The following is a 6,000-nucleotide window of genomic DNA, read 5'->3' on the forward strand; positions in this document are numbered from 1 at the left end:
CGATGGAGGACATTTGGACACTTCGTATGCAAGGACTCCAACTCCACGTGCCTTGCATTGAAGAAATGTCAAAAGCATCAAAGAGGCCATTTCCTGCCCTCACGCCCACGCTGGAACATCATGGCAGCCTCACAAATGGCACACGCCAAGCTGACCTGATTATAAAAAAAAATACAGACAGACAACTTTGGCTCACGCGAAATAAATAGCTGCAAATGTCTGCAGGGGATTTTTGATTGGTGGTGTGCGGTGATTGGTGGTGTGCGGTTAGATTATTGTCATGTAAACTGGGATGCTTGGCTGAATAAAGGTGGGGAAAGACTGCTCTAAATGACAAACCATAACAATCCAGTATGTATTGCTGTAGCTGGAGGCTGTCTGTCAATGTGACAGCAAATATTTGGTACGCACTCGAAGTCTCTTCAGATCAACTTCGTAGTGCCTTGAAGGTGTGTCGCATGTTAAGAGCAGCGGTTTGTTGCACTTCCTTTTACACCGTCGCTGCTGCCGCTTGTTATTGTTGGGACGTTCAAATGTGCCATGAGAGGTGAGACAGGCTTTTCTCACAAAAATCTGTGATGAGAAGTAATGACGTACAAATACTAAAGGTTTTTACTTTTGCACTCAACATTTGAAAACATATCTTTACTTTCAACTCCATATTTTGTTTTTTGACACTCAATTCACAGCGTTAGCAAAGTTCCCGCTGTTGTTTTGTTAGCATAAAAGTGAATCTAATGCTAGCTAGCTCTTGCACAACAACTTTTGACATGTAACGTTTTTTTCCCCTTCTTCTCATATGAGCACTATGTAAGTTGATAAAAAGGAAACCATTTTGTTTACAGTTGTTTGTTTGTTTTTTTCATTGTGCCAAGTTAGCAAAACGGGTTTTGCTTAATTGATAGTATGAATTCATTTTTCCTTTTGTATTTACGGAAATTTCAGAGGAGATGAATCAGTACTTGTAATGTGAACACACGAATCTGAACTTACCTTTACCACCTTTCGCCAAAATAAAAAGTACAAACACTTTTGGAGATTACACAATCACTGGGCACTTCATTAGGTAGACCCACAACATCTAATGAGAGCCATCACATAAAGAAATCTCACGCAAGCATAAGGAGAATATGCAATTCCACAAAGTAGGGCATGAGTCGAATATCTGAAACTTAGAACCATGAAGCAAATCTTATTACCAATATCTCAACATGCTGCCCATATCCGAATTGAAATATATGAAAAAAAAAAATATATATATATATATATATTTTTTTTGGTTTGTTTGTTTTTACGAGTCAAATGCACACTAAATTTGAACGCAATCCAAATAAAACATTTACACATTTACAGTTTTATGGTTTGCAGTTGGGTGGAAAAGCAATGTGTGAGGCTGACAGCTGTTCCCATTATTTTGGTTGCTTATTAGAAAGAAACACCTCTCAGTATGAGGCAGAACTTTTCTACATCATTGTAGTACAAACGAAATATTCAGGATATTGTCAAATTAATACTTCACTCAAACTGTGTGCTTGTCTTATAATCTTTATCGCACATATTATTAACATTTGTAGGTTAAATGTTTTGGGTCTTTCTCTTGTTGGCCGGAACAAATGCTTCGATGGGCTGTTCATGGCCCATGCGCCGCAGGTTGTGTGGTGTACAAATGTAGTGTATGATCTACAAAATCTTCACACTGATGTACTATAGGAGGCACAACATCTCTGCTTGTGTAGCTGATATTTCGACTCAACCTCGCTTTGTAAGGCAACCAAAATATTAGGCACGCCCCCCAGTATGACACAATGCAGTTCTACGCCACTGCCACGTATAATGCTTTTTGGCTTTGACACAGAGCATTACTTTTGCAATTTCAGCAATTATCATTTGAAGCAGCATGGTGGGGGAGTGGTTAGCCTGTCTGCTTCAGCCAAGAGGTCCTGGTGTTTGATTCCAAAAACATGCACATTAAGTGAATTGAGGAGCCTGATTGTTCATGTGTGAATAGATGTTTCTCAATACCTGCCCTGTGATTGGCCGGCAAAACAATCCAAGGTGTACCTTGCTCCTCCCATTTTGTGTTTGACTGTGTCACTGTGTTATCTGGACCATTGGTTCGAGTGTACCTCATTTTTCTCACCCCAAAATCAGCTGGGCTAATCTCCAGGTCACATGCGACCCTAATGAGTTAGAGCACCATAGAAAATGGATGTATGGATATCGCTAGCACACGGGTGTCAAACTCAAGGACCAGGTGCTAGATCCGGCACAACACATGATTCTTTGTGGCCCACTAAACCAAATAAAGTGCCGACTTCACGTTTCTTGCTAAATGGTAGGCTTTACACAATCAGGATTTTTGGGGCCGATCAGCGAGTTTAAAAAAACCATAACCGATCACCGATCCAATCACAAGATGGAGGAATGTGTCTATTTAAATGACCTGTTCATTTACTGTATATATGTGCATACTTAATATCTCAAAAAATTATATTTTCAATAAATAATGTACCTTTGTTCCTCTATTTATGCCAGTGAGGCATAGTGACAGAACAAATGAATGGTCTTCTATTAGATGGGAGGAAGGAAATACAGTAATTAATGTATCCACTTTTTGTGACATTTTTGTTTGTAGGTGGTGGCACGGTGACCAACTGGTTAGCACAGCTGTCTCACAGTTCTGAGGTTCGAATCCCGGCCCCGTCTGTGTGGAGTTTGCATGTTCTCCCTGTGCCTGCGTGGGTTTTCTCCGAGCACTCCGGTTTCCTCCTACATCCCAAAAACATGCATTAATTGAAGACTCTAAATTGCCCGTAGGTGTGACTGTGAGTGCGAATGGTTGTTTGTTTCTATGTGCCCTGCGATTGGCTGGCGACCGGTTCAGGGTGTACCCCGCCTCCCGCCCGAAGATAGCTGGGTTAGGCTCCAGTGCACCCGCGACCCATGTGAGGAGAAGCGGAACGGAAGATGAATGAATGAATGAATGTTTGTTGGTGTGCCGTGAGATTTTTCAATTGTAAAATATGTTCCTTGACTCCATAAAGGTTGGAAATCACTGCTCTAGTCAGATCGTGGATTCTAATCAGTCAGGTCAAACCAACATTACATGACAGAAATAATGGGTGCTAACTTACTGTAATTCAATTACCTTATTTTTAATTAAATTACTTCACCCACACCGAATCTTTAGAGCATGATTCGACAGAACGGCGGCATGTTTACGTCCAACCGTTCGTGCTACCGCTTGCTTGCTAGGCTACATAACATTTTATTGCCTGCTTGTGAGCCGCATTGTATTAAAAGTAAGTGAACATACCTCAAGCAAGCCTTAAAACGAATGTCCTCTCCTGTCCTGAGCACCGGTGACCACCAACACACGTTTTTCCCCATTTTGTCCTTATAATACAAAATCGACGCGCTCTACTCTTGTTGTCGTCGCCACGGGAACGAGTGTATCCAGTCGCATTTGAGTTGACAACGTAAAGGCCAATGATCGTAAAAAACGGGATGCGGTGGTATCGGAATGCAAGATTTTATTGCAGTAGTCTGACAGTGCAATCGTGAAAGAGCAAATTTTTCTTGTAGTCTGATCCGGGCATTACGTGTTGCCTGTCTCAAACGTGTTTTCTGTCCCACACCACCACCGTTTTCTTCTTCTTTTTTCTTTTTAAATAACTTCATTGGCTGTCAGATATTTACAGTACTACGTCAAAAGACATGTGACAAGGCTAAAAATAAACTAGCTTTTGGATTCAAATATACCGCGCACGCGGCACCACGGAGTGAATGTCTTTTGCGGAGCCGATCAATGACGTCATTGATCGGATCGAATTATAACATTAAAGGCGATCAGCATATAATGCTAAATATCGGCCGATACCGATCAGCCCGATAAAATTGGTGTAAATTCAACTAAATGTATTTGTTCTTTTCATTTTGGCAGAAAATCTCAAACAAAATTTAAATTTTCAATATTACGAAGCATTTGTCCCACCAAATTGCTTCTTAGCATTAATTGAACCACAGTTATATAGTTAAGTATTTGGTTATCACTATTTTCTATGACTTATGATTTCAAATCCAATATGTTGTCAAATATTTGTCAAATATTTTATATATATTTATATATATATATATATATATATAAAATAATGCAGAGAGAACTGTATTTACTTATTTAACATACCAGTAGGCCTATATATAATGAGGTGATATTTATACTACTGCATATGTTTTTCATGACTCGCTGAGGGAAACCATAACTACGATGTGGGGCCCACTATAAAAATGAGTTTGACACTCCTATTTTAAATCTTCCATAGGTGTGACTGAATGGCTATTTGTCTATTTGTGCCCAGCGATTGGCTGGCGACCAGTCCAGGGTGTGCCTGCTTCTTTTCCCCAAGAGTCTGCTGAGATACTCGCTTGACCGTGACCCTGATGGGAAAAATTGCTATAGAAAATTAATAGATGCATTCAAATCGGATGGCACAGTGTCCTAGTGGTTAGCACATCTGCCTCAAAGTACTGAAGTTGGCAGTTCGAATCCCACTTCAGTTTGCATGTTCTCTCTTTTCCATTTTCCTCACACTTTCCCAAAACATCTGTCGTAGGATAATTAAAGACTCTAAATTGTCCATAGGTGTGAATGGTTGTTGGGTGTACCCCGCCTCTCGCCGGAAGTCAGCTGTGATCCTAATGAGGACAAGTGTTATAGGAAATGGGATGGATGGATTTCACTAGGTGTACTTAATGTTGTGGCCAAGGGTAGCACTTTATACATTAGTTTTGACTACTACCGTGGCAGTGGTCGCTGTTGCAATGCATTTTGCAGAAGCACGTCAACGATGGGAATGTTTAAATAAGAAATGTTGGGGTTTCCACTCTTACATTGCGCAACATTAGTGCAACCTGTTGGCTGTCTGGCTCCACTGCACCGATCACACGCCATTTGAGTCTTGTTGCGAGCACGCTATTGCTTGTTTCTTCTTTGAACCAAGGCTCGAAGCAATGTAGTCAACATTACAGGGTGACACCATTTTTTTTTTTTTTTTTTTTTTTTTTACATTCAGAGGCAGCAAAAAGTGAATTTGCACATCCAGAGAGTGAAGCTTACCTGCTGTCTGGAGAGGGATGCAGCCCTCCGTTTTAAGTCATGTCCTGTCAAAAACTCAGTGAGAAATAACCAGGAGTGACGCAAAGTCGGCGCGGAGGAGCCGTGGAATAAAAAATATTCCGTGCATTTGACACGGCAAAAATATTTTTTTTTAAAAAAAAACGCTCATCCTCAAGTCTCGAGTAAATATCCCCAGCAGCAACTATTTGGCAACTCAAGTAAACAAGGTCGAGGAGGAGGTCCGAAGCCAAAAATCTCGCTCCTCTTTCGCCGATTTAAGAATCGGGAAGAGAAAGAAAACACGCTCCCGAAGAAATCCACAACGAGTTCGAGGGATCTTCTAAAAGTGCCAAAGTGCGAGCCCGTGCGTAAAGTGGCAGCCGCGCTCGACGCGCACGTTGAAGTTATATAAGAGCGAGCGAGCGCGAAGAGCGGGCGCATTCTGCTGCCAACTCCCGGTAGGCAGGGCGGACAGTTAGTCCGAAGTCATCAATGGACGAAAGGGCGAAAGAGAACTTCCGCTCGCGTTCTGTCAGAGTAAAAGCTTTAACCGGAAGCCTCGACGCCGTATTTAAAGCAGGGCATAAAAAGCCTCTTTCGCTGTAAAAAAAACATTCACAACAGCGACACTGGTTAGCAAACGGCCAGTTTCGATCGCGTTACCCGGACGCCAAGAAATATGCGCTTTTATTTTCCTCGAGAAGCTTCCCGTTAGCTTCGGTGTCGCTACGGGTGCTTGACGCGAGCAGCTCGATTGACACTTGGCGGTGAACGCCCCTTTCCCCCAGCCGCAAACTCTGCTGAGGAATCTGTCAAAACGTGTCCTCGCTCCTCGTCGCCCACTGAGAAACATGCGCTCGACGCGAGACTTCCTGCGTGGAATG

At 42.1% G+C, this 6,000-nt stretch overlaps 1 protein-coding gene across 3 annotated transcripts in view; it reads right to left on the reverse strand.

Annotated features, from left to right (window-relative positions):
- Positions 1 to 5,610, reverse strand: part of LOC133415863 (glucocorticoid receptor-like) — a 60,117-nt gene extending 54,507 nt beyond the window's left edge. For all 3 annotated transcript variants that reach the window (XM_061702376.1, XM_061702377.1, XM_061702375.1), the window contains exon 1: positions 5,117 to 5,610. The gene's annotated coding sequence lies outside the window, so the exon portion shown is untranslated. The remainder of the gene's footprint in view (positions 1 to 5,116) is intronic.
- Positions 5,611 to 6,000: the final 390 nt, after the last annotated feature.

This window comes from Phycodurus eques, chromosome 17 (genome assembly GCF_024500275.1).
Source record: "Phycodurus eques isolate BA_2022a chromosome 17, UOR_Pequ_1.1, whole genome shotgun sequence".
NCBI lineage: Eukaryota > Metazoa > Chordata > Actinopteri > Syngnathiformes > Syngnathidae > Phycodurus > Phycodurus eques.